Source organism: Triticum urartu, chromosome 5, assembly GCF_003073215.2.
Source record: "Triticum urartu cultivar G1812 chromosome 5, Tu2.1, whole genome shotgun sequence".
Classification (NCBI taxonomy): domain Eukaryota; kingdom Viridiplantae; phylum Streptophyta; class Magnoliopsida; order Poales; family Poaceae; genus Triticum; species Triticum urartu.
This window is the reverse complement of record NC_053026.1, coordinates 646,318,084-646,344,531: the sequence shown is the minus strand read 5'-3', so window position 1 is coordinate 646,344,531 and position 26,448 is coordinate 646,318,084.

The following is a 26,448-nucleotide window of genomic DNA, read 5'->3' as shown; positions in this document are numbered from 1 at the left end:
AGCTAGAACTCGTGCTTGAGCTGGTTGGTTATTTTTTTGGGAGGAAGAAGGAGTGTGTGGTGGCTGGAATAAGTGGAGGGGAGCCACCATGGGCCCATGAGGCAGGGGTGCGCGCCCAGGGGGGTGGGCGCGCCCTCGACCCTCATGGCCAGGTGCTTGCTCCCCCTGGTGTGTTCTCAGTGCCAGATATTCTCAAATATTCAAGAGAAAACATATTTAATTTTCAGGTCATTTGGAGAACTTTTATTTTCGAGGTATTTTTTATTGCATGGATAATTCAGAAAACAGACAGAAATTACTATTTTTGCTTTATTAATATAAATAACAGAAAGTAAAAAGAGGGTATAGAGAGTTGTGTTTTCTAAATTCACCCATCTCAAATCCACTAACAAGGTTGATCAGGTCTTGTTGACAAACTCATTTCGAATAATATGAAACCAGAGAATTTTCAAAAAACACTAGGTTACCTCAACGGGGATATGCATGCCCCCAACAATAAGAAAATCATATTTCTTCTTGACAGTAGGAAGAGTAAATTCGAAACCTACAATAGTGATTGTCGAAATTTTTCCAATATAATTGATACTGTGGACTTGAGGTTGTTTCCTCGGAAAGTGTACCGTATGCTCATTACCATTAACATGAAAAGTGACATTGCCTTTGGTGCAATCAATAACAGCCCCTGCAGTATTCAAAAAGGGTCTCCCGAGAATAATAGACATACTATCGTCCTCGGGAATATCAAGAATAACAAAGTCCGTTAAAATAGTAACGTTTGCAACCACAACATGCACATCCTCACAAATACCGACAGGTATAGCAGTTGATTTATCAGCCATTTGCAAAGATATTTCAGTAGGTGTCAACTTATTCAAACCAAGTCTATGATATAAAGAGAGAGGCATAACACTAACACCGGCTCCAACATCACATAAAGCAATTTTAACATAGTTTCTTTTAATGGAGCATGGTATAGTTGGTACTCCTGGATCACCAAGTTTCTTTGGTATTCCACCCTTAAAAGTATAATTAGCAAGCATGGTGGAAATTTCATCTTCCTGTATCTTTCTTTTATTAGTAACAATATATTTAATGTACTTAGCATAAAGATTCATTTTAAGCATATCAGTCAAACGCATACGCAAAAATATAGGTCTAAGCATTTCAGCAAAGCACTCAAAATCCTCATCATCCTTTTTCTTGGATGGTTTAGGAGGAAAAGGCAAGGGTTTCTGAACCCATGGTTCTCTTTCTTTACTGTGCTTCCTAGCAACAAAGTTTCTCTTATCATAATGTTGATTCTTTGATTGTGGGTTATCAAGATCAACAGTAGGTTCAATTTCTACATCATTATTATTGCTAGGTTGAGCATCAACATGAACATCATCATTAATATTACTAGATTGTGTTTCAGCATCAGAGATAGAAATATCATTAGGATTCTCCGGTATGTCTACAACAGGTTCACAAGAAGCATGCAAAGTCCTATCATTTTTCTTTTTCTTCCTCTTAGAAGGACTAGGTGCATCAACGTCATTTCTCTGAGAATCTTGCTCAATTCTCTTAGGGTGGCCCTCAGGATACAAAGGTTCCTGAGTCACTTTACCTCCTCTAGTTGCAACTCTAACAACAAAGTCATTATTCTTATTATTTAATTCATTGAGAAAATCATTCCGAGCTTTAAGTACTTGTTCTACTTGAGTGGTAACCATAGAAGCATGTTTACTAATAATTTTAAGTTCACCTTTAACACTAGCCATATAATCACTCAAGTGTTCAATCATATAAGCATCGCGTTTCAGTTGTCTACCAAAATAAGCATTGAAGTTTTCTTGTTTAATAATAAAATATTCAAACTCATCTAAGCATTGGCTAGCAGACTTATTGCGAGGAATGTCACCTTCATAAAATCTATAGAGAGATTTACCTTTACTACCTGTGTCGGGTTATCAAGACCGTGTGTTTCTTCAATAGGTGATGAATTAAGACCATTTATTTCTTCAACAGGAGGTAAATTCTTAACATCTTCAGCTTTTATACCTTTTGTTTCATAGATTTCTTTGCCTCTTGCATATCTTCAGGACTGAGAAATAGAATACCCCTTTTCTTCGGAGTTGGCTTAGGCGTTGGTTCAAGAAGTTTCCAATTATTTTCATTGGTCAACATATTATTCAATAGCAATTCAGCTTGATCAACTGTTCTTTTCCTGAAAACACAACCAGCACAACTATCCAGGTAATCTCTGGAAGCATCATTAGTTCATTATAAAAGATATCAAGTATTTCATTTTTCTTGTGAGGATGATCAGGCAAAGCATTAAGTAATTGGAGAAGCTTCCCCCAAGCTTGTGGGAGACTCTCTTCTTCAATTTGCACAAAATTATATATTTCCCTTAAAGCAGCTTGTTTATTATGAGCGGGGAAATATTTAGCAGAGAAGTAGTAAATCATATCCTGGGGACTACGCACACAACCAAGATCAAGATAATTAAACCATATCTTAGCATCACCCTTTAATGAGAACGGAAATAATTTAAGGATATAATAGTAGCGAGTTTTCTCATCATTAGTGAACAGGGTAGCTATATCATTTAATTTAGTAAGATGTGCCACAACAGTTTTGGATTCATAGCCATAGAAAGGATCAGATTCAACCAAATTGATTATATCAGGATCAACTGAGAAATCATAATCCTTATCAGTAATAAAGATAGGTGAGGTAGCATAAGCAGGATCATATTTCATTCTAGCATTCAGAGATTTTTCTTTCTGCTTAGCTAATAGTTTCTTAAGATCACTTCTATCATTGCAAGCAAGAAAGTCTCTAACAGTTTCTTCATCCATAACATAATCCTCAGGCACAACAGGCAATTCATATGTAGGGGAGAATCTTTATCATCACTTTCATCAATATCAGTTTCAATAATTTCATTCTCTCTAGCCCTAGAAAGTTGTTCATCAACAAATTCACCAAGTGGCACAGTAGTATCAAGCATAGAGGTAGTTTCATCAAAAGTATACTGCAAAGCAGAAGTGGCATCATCAATAACATGCGACCTATCGGAATCAATAGCATGTGTAGGTGTCGCAAGTTTACTCAAAACAGAAGGTGAATCAAGTGCAGAGCTAGATGGCAGTTCCTTACCACCCCTCGTAGTTGAGGGAAAAATCTTGGTTATTTGATCTTTCAAGTTCTTCATAATGATAAGCAGATATAAATCCCATGTGACTGAAAGAATAGATCTATGCTCCCCGACGACGGCGCCAGAAAATGGTCTTGATAATCCACAAGTATAGGGGATCGCAACAGTTTTCAAGGGTAGAGTATTCTTCCCAAATTTATTGATTCGACACAAGGGGAGCCAAAGAATATTCTCAAGTATTAGCAGCTGAGTTGTCAATTCAACCACACCTGGAAACTTAATATATGCAGCAAGGTATTTAGTAGCAAAGTAATATGATAGTAGTGGTAACGGTGGAAAAAGTAACGGTAGCAAAAGTAATATTTTTGGGTTTCGTAGTGATTGTAACAGTAGCAACGGAAATGTAAATAAGCGAAGAACAATATATGGAATAGCTCGTAGGCAATGGATCGATGATGGAGAATTATGCCGGATGCGATCGATCGAACAATATATGGAATAGCTCGTAGGTCGGTGGAGTTTCAGGGGCCCTACGAGGTAGGGGGGCACGCCCAGGGGGGTAGGCGCGCCCCCACCCTAGTGGACAGGGTGTGGGTCCCCTGACGTGGATCTTTCTTCCAGTATTTTTTATATATTCCAAAAATAATCTCCGTTGATTTTTAGGTCATTCCGAGAACTTTTATTTCTTCACAAAAATAACACCATGGCAATTCTGCTAAAAACAACGTCAGTCCGGGTTAGTTCCATTCAAATCATGCAAGTTAGAGTCCAAAACAAGGGCAAAAGTGTTTGGAAAAGTAGATACGACGGTGACGTATCAGGCTGCTGCGCAGCAAGAAGCCGGCTGTCGCGCCGAAGAACTTAACCATCGGGCTGAGAATCAGCCTCCTCGCCAAGAGCATGGTGCGACCTCCCGGACGCTGACAGGCGGCGCCCACGACAAATGAGACAAGGAGCCGGCTGCTAGCCGCAGCCGGACTCGCATCACCATCGAGCGTGCCCAGGACAGCCGCCCTTGAGCAGTCAAACGACGGGGCGATGATCCACCGCCGCCGCCCCCTCGAAGAGAGAGGCGTACTTCCCCGCCACCTACTGATCATCCGACTCTTGGCGACCGGCTGGGCCGCTGAGAGGGGGTCAGAGAGAATGACGCGCGCCACCGAATCGATCACTTGGCTCGATCCTTGGCACTAGAAGAAGAAGGCGCAATGGGTCCGCGTTGTTTTGGCCCCCTCATTCGTGACGAGCCCTTCCCTAAGGGGTTCTCTCTCCCAAGAGACACGCCCAAGTACAACGTCTCCGTGAAGCCAGAGGATTGGCTGGTGGACTATTCCATAGCCGTCAGCATAGCAAATGGAAACAAGCATGTTGCCATGAAGTACGTTCTGCTGATGCTCCAGGGCACAGCCCGGACGTGGCTGAACAGCCTGAAGCCCTACAGCGTCAACAGCTGGGTAGATTTCACCGAAGTATTCATCCGCAACTTCACTAGCAGCTACAAGCGCCCCCCAAGCCTCGCCAGCTTTTGGCGGTGCGTCTAAGGCCCCAATGAGTTCACCCGCGATTATCTAACGCAGTGGGCAGAATTGCGCAACTCCTGCGAAGGGGTACATGAGGTCCAAGCCATCGGGTACTTCACCGCCGGGTGCCGAGAGGGAACATTACTCAAGTACCGGCTTCTCTACGACGAGCCGGTCACACTCGACGAACTGCTGATCATAGCAGACAAGTACGCCACTACCGACTCCTCCATGAAGTCAGAGCCCCGGGTGGACACTTCTGGGAAGGTGCTCCCCCAGCCCCTTGAACACCGGCTGGAGACAACAGTCGGCGCCAGCAGCCGAATGATAACAAACGCAAAGCCCCCTAGCCGGCTTCAACCAGCCGGCAGGTGGCGACAGTTGAAGATCAACAACCTGAAGGGTTGCCACTCCCCAAGCGTCAGAAGGGCGGCAAGCCGGCCTGGTTGCCCTCTTTCTCCTTTGAGCAGACCCTCGATGCTCTCTACAAGTTTCAAAGCGGGGCGAAGCCATCCAACCATACAACTCGAAAGTGCCACTGGCTTGTCCGCATCGTCTAGGGAGAAGGACTGCCTCCGCCGCCTGCTGGCCCACTGGCTCCGCCTACTCAGCAGCCGGCCGCCCGTCCAGCGGTCGGAGCGGTCCAAGATGATTATCTTGAAGAACATGGCGCTTACGTAGTCTTCACTAGCATGGCGGACGATCGACGCAGCCGGCGTCAGCAGCACCGAGAGGTGAACGTTGTCGCCTCGGGTGCTCCTGAATTCATCCATTGGTCTGAGAAGCCCATCAGCTGGAGCCGGGCTGACCACCTGGAGGTGATGCCCTCTCCGGGCTCCTATGCTCTGGCCATTTTAGTATGAGTACCAAGATAAACATGGTCCTCAGAATTTTTTAAATGAGTATCAAGATATTTTTTTTGATGAGTGGTTCCACCACACACCAAACTTGATCCTCAATAAATGGGGACAAATCCATGTGCATCACCTATCAATTCTAGAAATTGAACTCAGGTCGTTAGGTTGCTAAATATTCATGCTTGTTTATTTTGAAAAATTTAATGAACGACATTTTTTTCTAATGATGAAAGCATGTATCCAGTGTAACATTTTATTTTGTTTTCTATGTATTGAAGTAAAAGTATAGATGAAGGAAACGAAATTGGAAAGTGCATGAGGGCACTACAAGCTCAGGTGACGCACCACGGGGGACTGCACGCCCTCTGCACTTGCGTCTCCCTTGAAGACCTTATCAGCTATTTCTTATTTTCCTAATTTTTTATACATACCAAAACTGAGAGAAAGTATTTTTATAGAATGTTTGGAGTCACTTTACTTACAGTACCACGTACCTATTCCCTTTTCAGGTTTCAGGATTACCCCAAAAGGTCTCTTTAATATAGTCCTTCGGTTAACTTCCTAATCAATGTTAATGGGGTACCTATAATAAAATGTTTAACTCTTTGCCCATTAACCACCTTAGGTATGTTTTCTTCGGCGTTATTGATCTTGAAGACTTCGAAGCGGTAAACTTCTTCGACGATGTACAATCCTTCCCACTTAGAGAGAGAGAGCAAAATTTCTGAAATGAGACTTGTACAAAAGCACTTTTATCATAAATATTAGATTTTCGTTTCTGAATTTTTTTTGTCATGCCATCTTTTAACTTTCTCTTTGAATAATTTAGCATTTTCATAAGTTTGCGTCCTCGATTCACCCAGAGAACTAATATCAACTAACCACTTTTCACCAGCAAGTTTAAAGTCACAATTAAGTCCTTTAATGTCCCAATACTCTTTATGTTCTAGCTCAAGAGGTAAATGAAAAGATTTTCCATAAACCATTTTATACGGGGACATATTCATATGATTTTTTTTAAGTAGATCTGTATGCCTAGAGTGCATCATCAAGTTTTTTAGACCAATCCTTTCTAGATCTATTAATAGTATTTTTCAAAATTAACTTATTTCTTGGTTACTTAATTCAACTTTCCCACTAGACTGAGGATGATAAGGTGATGCTACTCTATGGTTTACATCATATTTAGCTAGAACTTTACGGAAAGAAACATGAAGGAAATGTGAACCACCATCAGTCATTAAATATCTACAGACTCCAAACCTCAGAAAAATAACCTCTTTAAGCATTTTAATAGAAGTCTCATGATCACCATTGCTAGTCGGAATAGCTTCTACCTATTTGGTGACATAGTCAACATCAACTTAAATATAAGTAAAACCATAGAGGAAGGAAAATGTCCCATATAATCAAAGCCTCGAACATCAAACAGTTCAATTACAAGGAATAATTCATAGACATTTCGTGACGTCTACTAATATTTCCAACTCTTTGACATTCATTACAAGAAAGGGAAAACTTACATGCATCTTTTAGGAGGTAGGCCAATAAAAACCGGATTGTAATACCTTGTGTGCAGTTCTGTCTCCGGCATGGTGTCCTTTGTATGCATCGGAGTGGTACTTCCCCAAAATTTGTTCCTGCTCATCCTTAGGTAAAAAACGTCTAATAACACTATCTACTCATTCTTTATATAAATGTGGGTCATCCCAAAAAGTAATGTCTTAAGTCAAAGAAGAACTTTTCTTTTGTTGGTAAGGGTAATTAGGTGGTATATATATTTAGCAACAATGTAATTAGCATAATCTGCATACCAAGGGTTATCACGAGAAGAATAAGCATTTATAATAGCTAATTACTCATTAGGAAAACTATCATTAATAGGTATTGGGTCATCAAGAATATTTTCCATCCAAGACAAATTATCTATTATAGGATAATTGGCTCCATTTCTATCAACAATATACAAATCAAACTCTTGTAATAAAAGAACCCACCTAATCAACGTAGGCTTAGCATATTTATTATCCATAAGCTATTTAATAGCATCATGATCAGTATGAATAGTAACTTTGGAATCAACAATATAATGTCTGAACTTATCACAAGCAAACACAACTGCTATTTTTTTCATGTGTAGCATAATTTTTCTGAGCATTGTCCAAGGACAAGCATAACGGATAACATTTAATTTCTTATCAACTCTTTGACCAAGAAAGGAACCAACAACATAATCACTAGCATCACACATAATTTCAAAAGGTAAATTCCAATCAGGTGGTTGAACAATAGGGGCATTAATCAAAGCTTTCTTAAGTATTTCAAAGGCTTCTACGCAAACATCATAGAAAATAAATGGAACATTTTTTCAAATGATTAGTAATAGGCGTAGATATTTTAGAATTCCTTAATGAGCCTCCTATAGAAATCAACATGACCGAGAAAACTCCTTATACCATTGATATCTTTAGGACACGACATTTACTCAATAGCATCAACTTCAGCTTTGTCTACTTCAATATATCTTTCAGAAATTTTATGACCAAGGACTATACCTTCATTCGCCATAAAGTGGCACTTCTCTGAGTTCAAGACAAGACTAGTCTCTTCACATATCTGCAAAGATTTATCAACATTGCTCAACCAGTCATAAAAAAGTTTAGTATATGGAAAAAATAAATCATCCATGAATACCTCAACAATGTTTTCATAGAAATAAGAGAATATTGAGTCACACATCTTTGAAACATAGCAGGTGCATTACATAAACCAAAAGGTATACGACTATAAGCATAAGTTCCAAAAGGACAAGTAAAAGTGGTTTTCTTTTGATCTTCGAGTGACACATGTATCTGAGAGAAACTTGAATATCCATCTAAGAAACAAAAGTGTGTATGCTTAGATATTTGTTCTAATGTTTGATCATAAAAGGCAAGGGATAACAATCTTTCCTAGTAGATTTATTTAATTTTCTAAAATCAATTACCATCCTATAACCTATAACAACTCTTTGTGGGACAATTTCATTTTTCTCATTGGGAACAATGGTAATGCCACCTTTCTTAGGGACACAATAAACTGGACTTACCCATCTACTATCAGCTATAGGATAAATTATACCTGCCTCCAAAAGCTTTAATATGATCGTTCTTACCACATCCTCCATCTTCGGATTTAAGCGGTGTTGATGATCGACAACTAGTTTAAGATTAGGCTCCATATAATTTTATGTTGACACAGAGTAGGACTAATGCCCTTAAGATCATCTAGACTATATCCAATTGTTGCACGGTGTTTCTTCAATGTATTCAATAATGTTTTCTCTTTGTGCGCTGAAAGGTTAACATTGATAATAACAAGATATATCTTCTTTCCATCAAAATAAGCACATTTCAAAGTATATGGGAGTTTCTTTAATTCAAACACAAGATCACCCTTAGCTGGAGGAAGATCTCCCAAATTTCAACAGGCAGATTGTTCTTAATAATAGGTCCTTGCCCAAAGAAAGTTCCATCTATTTTATTTCTTTCATTCATATGCATATCATTTTCATGGTCTAACAAATATTGTTCTAAAGGATCAGTAGGAGGCACAACAATAGAAGCAATAACAGTAATATCGTCTTAAGGTAAATCTTTATCATGAGATTGTCTAGTGAACTTAGAAAAATTAAATTCGTGAGACACATCACCAAACTTAACCTTAACCTTTTCCTTAACACAATCAATTTTAGCATTAACAATATTCAAGAAGGGTCTACCAAATATGATGATTTTTTTTATCTTGTTGCGATCCAAGCACTAGAAAATTAGTAGGGTATTTGATCTTAGCACACAAGAATTCAACATGTCTTACAATCCCATGTAGTGAAATGGTATCCCTATTTGCAAGCTTAATAGTAACATCAATATATTATATCCCGGCAAGTGAAATATCATGCATGATTTCTTGATACAGAGACAAAGGAATAACACTTATACTAGCACCCATATCACATTAACCATGATAGCAATGATCTTCAATCTTAACAGAAACAACAGGCACGCCAACAACTTTCTTATTCTTATCTAACATATCTTGTTCATTTCTAGCAACTTTAGCAATTCTAAAGGCTTCCTCACAAAGGTATATAAACATGCCAATCAATATTATCAACCAAGATATCTTTAACCATTGGAATAGAAGGTTCTAATTTAATTTGTTTAGAGAGTTTAGGTGTTATAATGTTACTCTTATGAACCACAGTTGTAGTCTTAGCATGTTCCTTAGTCCTAACAAGGAAATGAGGCTTCTCAATGTAAGTATTAGGCACAACAAGATTGGCAGTGTAAGCAAGTATTTCAATATTACTCCATTCGTCACACTTTACACGACTCTCTTCAACAATCTCTGGGACCAAGATGATTAGCGATTGGACTGAAAAATAGCATTAATGGTTACACCACAACGCTGAAGGAAATATGCCCTAGAGGAAATAATAAAGTTGTTATTTATATTTCCTTATATCATGATAAATGTTTATTATTCATGCTAGAATTGTATTAACTGGAAACTTAGTACATGTGTGAATACATAGACAAACAGAGTGTCCTTAGTATGCCTCTACTTGACTAGCTCATTAATCAATGATGGTTAAGTTTCCTGACCATATACATGTTTTGTCATTTGATGAACGGTATCACATCATTAGAGAATGATGTGATGGACAAGACCCATCCATTAGCTTAGCATAATGATCGTTTAGTTTTATTGCTTTTGCTTTCTTCATGACTTATACATGTTCCTCTGACTATGAGATTATGCAACTCCCGAATACCGGAGGAACACCTTGTGTGCTATAAAACGTCACAACGTAACCGGGTGATTATAAAGATGCTCTACAGGTGTCTCCGATGGTGTTTGTTGAGTTGGCATAGATCGAGATTAGGCTTTGTCACTCAGTGTATCGGAGAGGTATCTTTGGGCCCTCTCGCTAATGCACATCTCTATGAGCCTTGCAAGCAATATGACTAATGAGTTAGTTATGGGACGATGCATTACGGAACGAGTAGAGAGACTTACCGATAATGAGATTGAACTAGGTATGAAGATATCGACGATCGAATCTCGGGCAAGTAACATACCGATGACAAAGGGAATGACGTATGTTGTTATGCGGTTTGACCGATAAAGATATTCGTAGAATATGTAGGATCCAATATGAGCATCCAGGTTTTGCTATTGGTTATTTACCAGAGATGTGTCTCGGTCATGTCTACATAGTTCTCGAACCCGTAGGGTCCGCATGCTTAACGTTCGATGACGATTTGTATTATAAGTTATGTGTTTTTGATGACCGAAGTTTGTTCGGAGTCCCGAATGAGATTATGGACATGACGAGGAGTCTCCAAATGGTCGATACGTAAAGAATGATATATTGGATGATGTTATTCGGACACCAGATGAGTTCCGAGAGGTACCAGATAACTATCGAAGTGCCGGAGGGTTATCGGAACCCCCCCGGGGGAACTAATGGGCATTCATGGGCCTTAGTGGAGTGAGAGGGGGGACACAAGGGGCTGGCTGCGCGCACCCCCCTTTGTAGTCCGAATTGGACTAGGGGAAGGGGGTGGTGCCCCCCTTTCCTTTCCCTCTCCCTCTCCCTTCCTTCTTCCCCATTCCACCAAGTGGAATCCTACTAGGACTTGGAGTCCTAGTAGGACTCCTCTCTCTTGGCGCGCCCTACAGGGGCCGACCGGCCTCCCCCTCTCCTCCTTTATATATGGGGGCAGGGCGGCACCCTAGAACACATAAGATCAATTGTCTTAGCCGTGTGCGGTGCCCCCTCCATAGTTTACCACCCCGGTCATATTATCGTAGTGCTTAGGCGAAGCCCTGCGCGGATCACATTGATACATCCATTTTGCATCATGCTTTTATATCGATATTTATTGCATTATGGGCTGTTATTACACATTATGTCACAATACTTATGCCTATTCTCTCTTATTTTACAAGGTTTTCATGAAGAGGGGGAATGCCGACAGCTGGAATTCTGGGTTGGAAAAGGAGCAAATATTAGAGACCTATTCTACACATCTCCAAAAGTCCTGAAACTTCACGGGAGCACGTTTCAGAATATATAAAAAATATTGGGCGAAAGAAGTACCAGAGGGGGGCCACCCACCATCCACCATCGCGCCTACCCCCCTGGGCGCGCCCTCTGCCTCGTGGGCCCCCTGGTGGCCCTCTAAAGCCCATCTTCTGCTATATGAGGTCTTTCGTCTGAGAAAAAAAATCAGAAGCAAGCTCACGGGATGAAACTCCGCCGCCACGAGGCGGAACCTTGGCAGAACCAATCTAGGGCTCCAGCGGAGCTGTTCTGCCGGGGAAACTTCCCTCCGGGAGGGGGAAATCACCGCCATCATCACCACCAACGGTCCTCTCATCGGGAGGGGGTCAATCTACATCATTATCTTCACCGCACCATCTCATCTCAAACCCTAATTCATCTCTTGTATCCAATCTTTGTATACAAACCTCAGATTGGTACCTGTGGGTTGCTAGTAGTGCTGAGTACTCCTTGTAGTTGATGCTAGTTGGTTTACTTGATGGAAGATCATATGTTTAGATCCATTATGCATATTAATACCCCTCTGATTATGAACATGAATATGCTTTCGGAGTAGTTACATTTGTTCCTGAGGACATGGGAGAAGTCTTGCTATTAACAGTCATGTGAATTTGGTATTCGTTCAATATTTTGATGAGATGTATGTTGTCATCCCTCTAGTGGTGTCATATGAACGTCAACTACATGACAGTTCACCATTGTTTGGGCCTAGAGGGAGGCATTGGGAAGTAGTAAGTAGATGATGGGTTGCTAGAGTGACAGAAGCTTAAACCCTAGTTTATGGCGTTGCTTCGTAAGGGGCTGATTTGGATCCATGTGTTTCATGCTATGGTTAGGTTTACCTTAATACTTCTGTTGTAGTTGCGGATGCTTGCAATGGGGGTTAATCATAAGTGGGATGCTTGTCCAAGTAAGGACAACACCCAAGCACCGGTCCACCCACATATCAAATTATCAAAGTACCGAATGTGAATCATATGAGCGTGATGAAAACTAGCTTGATGATAATTCTCATGTGTCCTCGGGAGCGCTTTTCTCTATATAAGAGTTTGTCCAGGCTTGTCCTTTGCTACAAAAAGGATTGGGCCATCTTGCTGCACCTTATTTACTTTTATTTCTTGTTGCTCGTTACAATTTATCTAATCACAAGACTATCTATTACCGATAATTTCAGTGCTTGCAGAGAATACCTTGCTGAAAACAGCTTATCATTTCCTTCTGCTCCTCGTTGGGTTCGACACTCTTACTTATCGAAAGGACTACAATAGAGCCCATATACTTGTGGGTCATCACACATCATCAACACCTTCACCACGCCGTCGTGCTGAATGTGTGCTGAACACGGAGGTACCGTACGTTCGGTGCTTGGATCGGTTGGATCGTGAAGACGTTCGACTACATCAACCGCATTACTAAACGCTTCAGCTTTCGGTCTATGTGGGTATGTAGACATAATCTCCCCTGTCGTTTCTATGCATCTCCTAGATAGATCTTGCATGATCGTAGGATTTTTTTGAAATACTACATTCCCCAACAGTGGCATCCGAGCCAGGTCTATGTGTAGATGTTATATGCACGAGTAGAACACAAAGAGTTGTGGGCGATAATAGTCATACTGCTTAGCACCAACATCTTACTTTCATTCGGCGGTATTGTGGGATGAAGCGGCCCGGACCGACATTACATGACCGCGTTCATGAGATTGGTTCTACCGACGTGCTTCGCACACAGGTGGCTGGCAGGTGTATGTTTCTCCAACTTTAGTTGAATCGAGTTTGACGACGGCCGGTCCTTGTTGAAGATTAAAACAGCACACTTGACGAAAAGTTGTTGTGGTTTTGATGCGTAGGTAAGAATGTTTCTTTCTAGAAGCCCGTAGCAGCCACGTAAAACTTGCAACAACAAAGTTGAGGACGTCTAACTTGTTTCTGCAAGGCATGTTGTGATGTGATATGGTTAAGACGTGATGAGATATAAATTTTTGTATGAGATGATCATGTTTTGAAGAAGTTATCGGCAACTGGCAGGATCCTTATGGTTGTTGCTTTATTGTATGAAATGCAATCACCATGTAATTTCTTTACTTTATCACTAAGCTGTAGCGATAGTCATGGAAGCAATAGTTGGCGAGACAACAACGATGCTACGATGGAGATCAAGGTGTCAAGCCGGTGACGATGGAGATCATGATGGTGCTTTGGAGATGGAGATCAAAGGCACCAGATGATGATGGCCATATCATGTCACATATTTTGATTGCATGTGATGTTTATCCTTTATGCATCTTATTTTGCTTAGTACGTGTCGCGCCCAAGATGTGATTCTATCCCAATCATGTGATGAATTCATGATTGGGCACAATCGCATTTCGAGCGCATAGCAAGGTGGATATCATTACAACATATCATGTACTGAATAGATGATAATACAAGATAAAGGCTTACACTCGCCACAAATTACAACATGAATACAACAATTCATCAATACATAGCAACCATCATACAAAAGAGCAGGATCCGACTACGGATGAAATCAAATGAAAAAGAACGACATCCACCCTGCTAATCCCAGGCTCCCCGACCCAGAACCTTTCCCTTGATCGAAGAAGGAGAACTCCAAGAAAGCAAGCATCGCACTTGCATCAGACCATCACATTACCTGTACCTGCAACTATTGCTGTAGTAATCTATGAGCCACGAGGACTCAGCAATCCCATTACCATGGGTATCAAGACTAGCAAAGCTTAATGGGTAGGAAAAGGCAAGTGGTGAGGTTGCAGCAAGCGACTAAGCATTGTATGGTGGCTAACCTATGAATGCAAGAGTAAGATGAGAAACTACGCAAATGGTCACAGACTAGTAATGATCAATAAGTGATCCTGAACTAGTTACGTTCAACCATAACCTAACCGTGTTCTCCTCTCGAACTTCCCCGAAAAGAGACAACCACGGTTTCGCACGCGGTTGGTGTATTTTAATTGAGTTTACTTCAAGTCCTCTACAACCAGATATTAACAAATTCCCATCTGCCACATAACCACGGGCATGACTCTCGAAAGTTCTAAACCCTGCAGGGGTGCTATGGTGATTCCAAAGTTAATGTAATATTTCGATATATCTCCGTAATATTGATGAATCATGACGGTTACCGGAGTGTTCACATCTCCCTAATATCTCCTCCACTTACCGGAGTTCTAAACCCTGCAGGGGTGCTATGGTGATTCCAAAGTTAATGTAATATTGAGAGGTTGAAAAGTTGAAAGAAAGAACACAACAGAGTTGAACGAAGTTGAGAACACTCCGGTAGAAAGTGAAACAAGGAACGCCATGTGAACCTCGGAGGTTGCAAAGCTATGAATGACGAGCACAATGGACAATAAGGAATTGAAACCACTCTGGCTGAAACGAAATAACCAAGGAACAAGGAAGAACAAATTTGAAAAGCACTCCGGTTGAAAAGAGATGCAAGACTTGATAAGATGAAACAACTCGAATGAAAACACAACACTTTGGTTAACTGGATAAGCAAGAAAAGAACATGATCTTGACAAAACGAGACGATGGGTCAAAGAGAGCAACATCATCATGCCTCCGGAACGAAAGAATATAAGCTAGATTGATGGAAAGAAAAGAAAGGAGAAGAAAATGAAAACTCCTACTCCAAATGAATTTCAAAAGCATTCTTGCGAAGAAGGATTGAACGGAGTTGTTGGAAAATAAAAAATGAAAGAATATGATTTCCAATGGTCTTAAGGAAAACATCCCAAAATTATGAGGTGAAGACCAGCCACTAACGGAAACAATTAATATGATTGAGAACAACAAAGAGATGAAAAACTTCTTCCACCAAGATGATACGAGATAACTTAGATCATAGATAAGCACCACAATTAGCACAATCCTTTAGGTAAGGCTTTAAGTGAAATCTATACCAAGATAACACCAGTGAAGAGATTGATGGATTTAAAATACCTCATTCTTGACAACATGTGAATTATGGAACACGAAGGCAAATTATCAAGAATGACATAACACCACCTCAAAAGATAAGGTAGAAGGAATTGCACTTCGAAATGCAAGAAGAAGAATGCTTGAACTCCTGAAAACAAAACATGTGTTGAGCACCATTTTTATTTGAGAGTATAGCTTGGCGGATCTTAACTTCGAGAGAGATGTTGAAGAATAATTCGAGAATGAATTAAATCCTTGATGAACCATCATGAAGAACTCCGGTAACAAAAGGATGATGAGATAGAATTGAAGGATGAAAAGAATAAGATTAAAGCCTTGTAGTGATTTAGATGGAGCTTCTTGATGAGACATCCAAGAAAACTTGGAACTCTGGAAAAGAAAGGTGAGCAACTTGAATTGAGAATTGATGCCATGAATGAACTCTGGATGAAGGAATTAAATCACCTCAAGCGAAAACAAGAATAAGGATTATGTCATGCTTACCCTTCACCATCCTAAATTGATGACAAGCAACGGATATGCATGCTACTTATTCTCGTTGAAAAGGATTGAGGAGAGATATCACCCAAACTTGAATAAGGTCTTTAATGAATCGCCGGTAGGATTTGGGAAGGATGAATGAATTGATACGATAACCAAGGAAGAGAACTCTTGAACGAACCACCGTAAGATTTGAAAACGAATGAAGAAAACAGAACGAATCACCGGGAAGAATTAGAAAACGAACGAAGATACTTGGGAAAATTTAGATACAAGAGAATGAAGAGATCACGAGCTAACTAGAGAATACTTCAGCGATACACCGGTAAGATTTGGAGAATGAGAGCTAAAAGCTAAGGATGAATAATTTTGAGATGATGGGCTCCGGAGAATCAAACTGAAAAGACTCCTGGATTGCTCTGGATGGGTGAAAATAATTCTCACAATTGAAAACAATTATGAGAGGATGGCATCAAGCTTGAACTATGAATCTTCAAGAGAATGGACAAGGATTTAAGGGAAACTCTTCTTTGGTCTTGAAATCTGAGAATGACGACAAGAAACACCACCATGAATTGTTGAGGCACTCCGGAATGAAGAATAGAAAGATTGAGCCAAAGATGAAAATAATTTGAAAGCGATCTTGAAGGAGGCATATGACTGATGGAATCCATGCGTCACACATGAAAATAATTTGAGAATAACTCCGGAAAAAAAAGAAGAGACAGGTAAGATCCTGAGAAAAGACCTGTGGGTTATGGGCCCACTCAAAGACACACTGTTGAACAACTTTTAAAGAGAGATTGCGCTGGTCGAATTAGATGGCTTGAAAAAGGTAAGAACCTCAAAACAACTTCAAAGGATTAAGAATGGAAACTTGAATCTTCTGAGATATCTTCAGCACTCCTAAACAAATGAATAGCGAGAAGTGAATGATTCAGAGGTGTACCAGCATGGGAAAGCATTTGAATCAGGAAAAGGGGTATGATCAACATTGAAGCTTGAATTTAGTCCACTGGAGAAGAAAAAAGAAACGTAGAATGATAAACATGAAGCTCCTGAGCATCTTCACGAGGAAACACCGGATAAGAACATTGAATGGAATAATGAAGAGACTTCTCATGAATAAAATGGATACTTGATTAAGATATATGAGTCCTTGAAGTAACAGGTGGGATGGTGGGAAAACAAAGGCAACTTGGGACGGAAGAAATGACACCATTGAGAGAATTGAGAATTGATCTTTCAATTATCGAAAGGATCAGATTAATTTGAAGAGAAGCTCACCAGTTGAAAAGACATGACAATCTTGAACGGATTGGCACTCTCATAGAAATATGAGAACACTGCCCAGGAAAAGGTATGGAATTAACATTTGACTTCGAAGCAACTCGAATACAACAACACAAAATAAAACAATGGCTTGCGGAATAAGCCGGAAACAAACATATGATAGAGATTTCATCCGAAATTTCATGGTGAAGCTCGCACGGGCTCGATTGTACAACACCATCATGTACAAGGTAGTGCACATGACATATCAAGCGTCTCCGAGTCAGCATAGCCAAGGACTCTTTAAGACACAACGAGACCACTGTAAAACCAACAGTGGACAGGCGGACCACTAGACGTCGAACCCCAATCTCATGTCATGCATCTGTTGGAAAGATATCCTAGGTTACTACTTGAATTCCCACCTATGAACTCCCGAAATTTTCTGGTTATGCAATCTGGTGTTGGGGATACAGGGAGGCACAATATATCACATAACTAACAAGACCTACGCTCCAACTGTGTCCATCCTTCAACACATAACCAAGAAACCTTCAGAAATCGTGTACCTTAGACCTTCGAAAACATCCTATATACTAGATGTGGCAATACATCTGATCGCTCACCCCAGTACTGGGTGTCGTCAAACTACTCTCACTACAAAGAGCACAGAAGCGTTTTCGATGTCGGCGACGTCCGGTATTCCGGAACTGAAACGATAAACACTATGAAGAAAACACCTTGGAGCCCAACTCCCCGGACACCACAACCCCTAAATGTCAGGAGGCACCAAGATAGAACCCCCTTCACAATGATATCACAACGATCCAACCATACTCGTGTGATCCTAAATTTTTTTGAGTGAAGAAGGATAGAAGAGTGGGAAAACACCTACGTCATGATTCCTCACTAGAGCGATGAAGGGGCTGAGGAGTAAAAAGATTCCTACTCTCCGATATAACTAGACTCAAAAATAGTTTTCTTCTAAACACAACAACGGCAGCGGTTCGATCAATCAAGGGGGCTCCTAAAGTCGGCAAGGCTCTGATACCAACTTGTCATGCCCAAGATGCGATTCTATCCCAATCACGTGATGAATTCATGATTGGGGCATAATCGCATTTCGAGCACATAGCAAGGTGGGTATCATTACAACATACCATGTACTGAATAGATGAGAATACAAGATAAAGGCTTACACTCGCCACAAGTTACAACATGAATACAACAGTTCATCAATACATAGCAACCATCATACAGAAGAGCAGGATCCGACTATGGATGAAATCAAACAAAAAAGAAGAACGACATCCACCCTGCTAATCCCAGGCTCCCCGACTCGAAACCTATCCCTTGATCGAAGAAGGAGAACTCCAAACAAGCAAGCATCGCACTCGCGTCAGACCATCGCATTACTTGTACCTGCAATTGTTGTTTTAGTAATCTATGAGCCACGAGGACTCAGCAATCCCATTACCATGGGTATCAAGACTAGCAAAGCCTAATGGGAAGGAAAAGGCAAGTGGTGATGTTGCAGCAAGCGACTAAGCATTATATGGTGGCTAACTTACAAATACAAGAGTAAGATGAGAAACTACGCAAATAGTCGCAAACTAGTAATGATCAATAAGTGATCCTGAACTACTTACCTTCAACCATAACCCAACCGTGTTCTCCTCTCGAACTTCCCCGAAAAGAGACAGTCACGGTTATGCACGCGGTTGGTGTATTTTAGTTGAGTTTACTTCAAGTCCTCTACAACCGGATATTAACATATTCCCATCTGCCACATAACCACGGGCACGGCTCTTGAAAGTTTTCAACCCTGCAGGGGTGTTATGGTGATTCCAAAGTTAATGGTATATTTTGATATAGCTCCCTAATAATATTGGGAGACTTTTATATGTTTTAAAGAGAATTTCACCATGTGAATTTCCCTCGATTTAACTGGACCAAAGATCCATGCGATTTATTTAGCTGAGTTTTAAAAAGGGGTGCAAGATGACATGATGCAATGCACATGATGAAAAGATGAATGCAACGAACAAAACAAATCACACGGCGAATCTCGGAATCCATGGAGGGCGTCTGGAGCGCCAGTCTTGGGGTGTCACAGTACGGCGGTAGCATTATAAGATGATCCCTCACTGTAGCGACCTGACCTCAAACGGTCAAGCCTCTGTGTATCCGTGCCATGCCTGGATCAGTATGCTGGCACACATAGTACATCAATGTATTTATTAAAGTGCAATCACATGTATAAGTAACGTAAAACTGATATATACTTCATATGTCGCAGTAGAAACAAACAAACGGGTGTGGAGTCCCAACAACGCCATCGGCAAGTTGAGTGTAGACCGTAACCCTGTACCGTACTCTTACTCGTCAGAAAAAAATCTGTAACATGAGACGTTGCAGCCGTGTAGGTCAGTACATTGAATGTACCGGCAAGATCACTGTAACATAAACAGATGATAAACTATACTATATGCAATATGGCTTTGTGGCTCTGTATCTGAGTTTTGTTTGCGTAAAAGCTGGTCTTATTTTCCCTACTTCAAAGGAATATCAGGAGTCTGTACTACGGAATTTCCTATCATGACATGGTTCCGCCAACCGATGTCTCATAGCCCATATCATCATAAAGTTGCCCACAATTAAGTTATCAGTCTGGTGTTGAGAGTTCCGAGATAGATCCAAGTCCAGATGCTCAAATTGTTCGTAACCGGGAACACTACTAATCGATTAGGTTTAAACCCTCTGCAGAGGTTTGTACACTTTACCCGCAAGATTCGATCCCTCTTTTTATGTTCTCGCGCTTCACGGTGTTTGAGAACAAGATGACCGAAACATGGTCTTCCGAAGAGTTCTTCTGACCACTGTCTGGTGCTCATCCAATCCTACCGTAGTTCTACATCTGCTAGCACCGTCCCAGCCAGAGTCACAACTAAGGTCAACCAAGCCAGAGCCCATAGTGACTTGCGGTTGCACAGGTAAGCTTCCGGGCATGAAGTATTCTTCCATCTCTTTGAGTCTGGGTGAAGCTTTCCGCAAGATTTCATGGCGCTTCTCCATGCATCCCACCCATCCACTGGTTTCTCCAGGGTGCCCGTCAACCGTCCTTCACCCAGTAGTGTGTATTGAATTCTTGTCTCGAGTCTCAAAATCTTGAGGTCTTGGAGTCCCGAAAATGCAGTCCTTGCCGATGTCATCATGAAGTTGTCGCCATTGACGTAGAGTCCTCCTTCTTCACACCACTCTCGTGCACTCATACCAAACCCCATCTACTATAGCGTAGCATTAAAAACTATATAACGTCCCAGTGCTTGATAATAGGAAGATGGGTTCCTACCTCATGCATTCTACTCAACTACAAGAAATCAATATCACTACTGGAGGGATTATTGAAAGGGTGCTACTACATTCAAATAAAACATAGGTATGAAAAACATGGTCAAAGTAAACTTGCCAGGTATTACTTGATGAAGATAATAACGCCTCTCAGAATCTTTGATAAACTATCCGTCACTCCGAAAAAAATCTATATAGTCAAACATTGTACTCCCATAAGCAATAATCCTAGCAAACAATACTACCAATAAAAATAACAATCAAAAAGCCATAAATAAAATAATAATGAAGTCAAAGAAAACCAAATAGAATTCCAAAGAAAACTTCACGAAAACAAGGGAGAAACCAACTCACACAATAACAGTCAATACTTTCTTATTAAAACTAAATTACTCTAATAACTTTTCTACGCATAGAAAATATAATTGTAATAAAACAACAAAAAATAATTTTCTAAAGCATTTACTAGCAAAAAGAACTAGTATGAAAACTATTGTAACTGACTAGTTAACACTAGAACAACTATAACAACTAGCAAAACACCAAGACAATAGTAAACAATACTAAAATAATTATCAAACTAATTTACTCCTAAATAACTGAATCGACAACATATAATGAAGTGGCAAAAAGAATTACTTTTGAAACTAATGAAACTACTTTTATCAACTATCACTATGAACTAAACAAACAAATACTAAAACAATAGCTAAACACTACAAAAATTTATCTACTGTAATCTAACAGAAACATATGACAACATCTAAAAATTTATGAAAATAATTAACTAAAAATAATTAGAAACACTAATTATATGACTAAAACAACTACCTAAGCAAAACAGTACTATTTTTGCAATAAACCTAATTTAAAATAAACTATAAATAAGCCACTATGCTACTGGATACAAAAACAATAACAAAACAGTAGCAAAAGGAATCAATCAAAAATCTATTCTAGAATTTAAACTAGAGCTAAAACAGTGTTTGAAGCATATTTGAAATAATTCTAATTTAAACTACTCAAATTCAATATTTCAAATCACTAACAGAAACTTCATGTGACACATTGCTACTGGGCTAAACAGGTGGCCTATTGAAACTTGTTCTGTTTTTAAAACAGAGACAAAAAAAACAAAAACAAAAACGGGCACTAGCTACGTGGCCTATTGCTACTGGGCTAAACAGGTGGGCGATCGGTAGTTAAAGACGCTCATCCGAAACTTAACTAAACTGATCGCGTGCATTTAATAAGAGAAAACCGGCGAACCGGCCAGGTTTAAACCGAGTATAAACTGTAAATAAAATCGATCTACTTAGTAAAACCTAAGTGTTGAGTCCGATCTAATATACGCCGTGAAACAAAGATCGGATGGTGGTGGTTCATGCTCACCGGACAGGGCTGCCGGACTTGGAGAAGACGACGACGACGTCGTTGGGACGTTGTCGTGGCGCTCGTCCTGGTGGTCGCCGGACTCGGGGAAGGGTCGAACGGGGCGCGGAGCATGAAGGCAAACTCGGGGGTGACCTTGTGAGCTCCGGGGGCGGCCTGTGGCGATGGTGGCAAATGGCTGGAGCAGCGGCAGCGCCAGCAAGATGCGGGAGGCGTCGCGGACGTTGTTACCGTGCGGATCTGCGTGAGAAAAGGGTCAGGTATATGCAGCGCGTCGAGCAGGAGTGGACAGAGGAAAACAGGGGTTCGGGAAACCTCCAGTAGCAGCAGACTTGGTCAGCGACAGGAGCTCCTGGAGGCGGAACTCCGGCGAGATCGAGGTGAGGCTCTGGGGCACGAGATATTGAGATTTTTCGGAAAATTGGAGGAGGAGGATCAGGGGAGTATTTATAGGGGCTAATTCTTGCGAGAGGGGTTGCGGAGATCGAATCCCGCAAAGATTGGGCGCGGAGGCGTCGGCGTGCTTGGGCAGGGCTCTGCCCGATTCTTGCGGGAGGAGGAAGAAGGTGTTGGGTCCGCTGTCAGCGAGTGCGAGAGCGAGGAAGAGGTGCGGGCGACTGATGGGAAGCCGGTTCGGGCGTGCGGCTAGGCCAGCTGGGCCTTTGGGAGGGAGAGAGAGAGAGTCGGGCCGGTTGGCAACAGAGGGCTTCGGCCATTTTTTTTGAAATAAGCACAGACAAGAAAGTAAATAAAGGAAAAACAATAAGACTTTTATATAGACATATTATATACCAAAATTTTCAGAAAACTATATCCTAGAACATGCACATATTTTCATGTACAAATAAAAGCGAAAAAAATTCAAATAAATCAAACAGTGCCACTGTTGCAATAAAACCCAATAAAAATCATTTTTAAAATACCAAAATGATTTCAAAATTATTTTCTCCTAATTTTCCATTAAAGGGAATCATTTAACCCTTATTTCCATTTATTTAATTTTAGGAGAAAACTAATTTGATTAAAAGTCAAATAACTCATAAATGGTTTTGAAATTGAAATTCAAACTGCTTCCAAATATTTTCTGTTTTTCCTCATTCGAATATATTTCAAATTTGCCCCTAGTTTGGAGTGTCATATTACTCCTCTCTTTATTTTGCAATGGGTCAGAGGAATTTGAAACTATTCAATTGGGAAGGATTCCAAATGGAATTTCAAAGGTGGTTTAACTCCCCACTCTCTTTCATTTGAACTTTGGAGAAGTCATTTCATCTCCTCTCTTGAAAGTCCTTGGGTGGCATGAAGTTTGCATTACTTTCAAATGAGGTTTCAGTTCATTTCACATGGAAACACTTTTGGGAAAGTCCTTTTATTCCCTCTCATTCAACTTTCAAAGAAGTTTCAAATTCCACTCAATTTCACACAATCAATCACACAACAATCAAACAAACAAATATAAATATTGATTTAATATAACATTCCAAAAATTTAAAATTTTGGGATGTTACAAACCTACTACACTTAAAATGAATCTCGTCCTCGAGATTCGAAGAGGCTAGCAAGAAAAGGTTAAGGTTTGGGGGTCTTCTAGCAATGCCATAGATTGGAATGGTCTAGTGTGCTACCACACTTAAAAGCAAGGTTATGGTTCTGACAAAATTCATGTACTCAATCCTTTGGGTTGACAGTGTCGGTCTTCTCATATTCTCCGAAATAACTCTTTCACTGGTGCTCTTCCGGTCGGGGCATGACCCTTTTTTCTCAAAATCTTGTGTCCTCTCAATCATGGTGAGGTTCTTCCGAGGATGAGTCTTCTCAGTTGACGGGTCTGTCGCCAGTACTAAACAACTATCGAAAATCTCATGTTGGTCAACAATTAATGGTTTCTTTTGCAGAAAATGGGTCTGGGCTAAATCTCACCGTATAACCTACGATTGGCAATGGTTGCCTGTATAGGGTTTCATCGTTCTACCATTCTAGGGTTTAAACAGGGTTTGACATCGTCGTCTCTCTACTATGGGTAAGTCACTTAGATTTACCATTCCAAATAGCAAGAGCGAATGATCAAAGTAAGACGGTATGGTGATCAATCCATTTCGCACCCAAATCATTACTCTATATAAGGTTTAGCGAATCTCGCATTTCTAACACTCGGGAATTCTCACAAGCATTACATGATTTCTCTTGTCGACGAACTTAGTTCGGATAATTAAATTGATTCTGCAAGCTGGATGAAACATCTATCATTACTTCACAACTCTCGAGGTTTCGTAACCTCCTAAGGAACGTCTGCTCATCAAATCACATCTTCTTCCAAAATTTCTTCTTGCAGGGAGTACTTGATCCTTATTAATTCCTGGGCTTGTGGGTTGTGGGCCCACTTCAATACTCGCACAACTTTAACTCATCATTTGAGCTACTATTGTTCCATATTCCAACATTGCACCTCCTTTAAATCCAATATTACTTCATTCCTTCATACTCTTGAGGTAATCAAATAAAATCCTTAAACTTAATTCGTCCAACTCCACTCTGTGGGGTACATTTTTCCTTACCATTTGTCAGGTGTTCTCACAGGGTACTACCACCCTTAAAGTGAAATTTACAATTTCATCATAGACCATATTTCTCATATCCTCGAAAATGGCCCAAATCTGTGTTCATAGAGTAACAACTCATACAATTCAACATATGAAAACATGTCACCTTAACTTTATTGATTTCACTAATCCATTATGGACTCTGAGGCTTCGATTACATAATTCAACTAATCAAACTTATGAAAATAAATTTGATTTCTACTACTCTTATTATCCATATCAAAATCGCAACTACTCAGCTCCAACTTTCATTTGATCTGAACATCCCCTTACAAAATGCCCTGCTTCCTTGCAACGAAAACAAATGACTTCTGACACGTCTCTGGGCTTCTTTGTGATTATGTAGGCTCCTTGGATTTTTAGCTTCCTTTCTGGACATTTACCAGTGTAATGAACTAAATTCTTGCACCTGTAACAAGTGATATGACCGAGGTCCTTCTCTGCAGAAATTGGGTTGTTCTCGGGATGCCTTCATTTTCTCTTCCTGGATTTCTCCGTAATGATCAGAGCTTCTATTTCCTGAGGGTCAAACTCCACTTCTGTCGTCGGGAAGTCTCCGAGATACTCTTCTCTTTCCTTTGTGCAATACCGTGAAAAATGTCCTTCTCCACATGAATAGCAGGCGTTGGAGTAAAATCTGATTAGGCCTTCTTCAGGGTCTTCAACAACTTCCTTCATCACAGGTTCTCCGGAATTTTCCCTGAGGGCTCCTTTCTGCTGCTTGGTACTTTCTTGTACCTTGGGGTAAATCTGACATTGAGCAGGGTAATGCGTAGTTCCTTGACATAGGAAACAAGTCAACTACCTAGTGGGGCATTCTTCCTCTGGGTGATGTTCTTCACAATGAGGGCATCCATCATTGTGTTCTTCATGGGTGTGTCCTATTTCTCCATAGATCTTGCATGCACAAGGCTTCTTCTCTTTAGGGTCACATGGCTTTTGGATAAGACGAGACCTTAGTAGAATCATCTTGAATTCATCCCAAGCATTGGCTCCATTCCATCCTTGTATAGCTTGATGTATCTCTTGCCATTTTGCAGCACGTTGTGTGATCCGTCGTAGGGTGTATGGAACCATATACTCTCCTTTAATACAGTGCTCCTTCATGCGATCTTCCATATTCCATATCCAGTGTGCTACCTCCGACGGTGTCATCAATCTCAGAAATACACGTCCAACTTCATTCATCATCTATTGGGTCCAAGGGTTTTTGGATGAGATATGAGAGAACAGTGGAGGGAGATACACACAATACAAACAATAGTTTTGAAGAAATGGGTTTTCTTTTGTGGCTGTCGGAAAAACATCAAACAAATGACAGCTCACAAATCGCCGCATCTAACGTAAGTATATAACAGGGGTTTGGTCTTCTAAAGGTCAAATAATTCTTCAGATTCTTCAAGTCTTCGTAGTCTTCAACTGTTGTAGCTTCATCTCTTCAAATGCATGGTGAAATCCTCTTTACTCTAAAATGGTCCGCTTCGCGCGCGTACTGAGTGGCTGACTAGCGGGGCCCGCTAGTTAGGTGAGAAGGAGGGGAGAAGGAAACAGAGGGGGGTCGCGGCTTCGAGGAGCTCTTGCCGGCGACGAGGGCTCCTTGGCCAAAATGACAGGGAGGGATCGAGAGAGGGGGTGGAGGCGCACCTTCCCGTACCCGTAGCGTAGCTAGGGGTGGTCGGACGGCGTCGGAATCGACCTCGCAAGCGGAGGCAGAGGGCGGTGGTCGCCGGAGATGAGGAATACGACGAGCA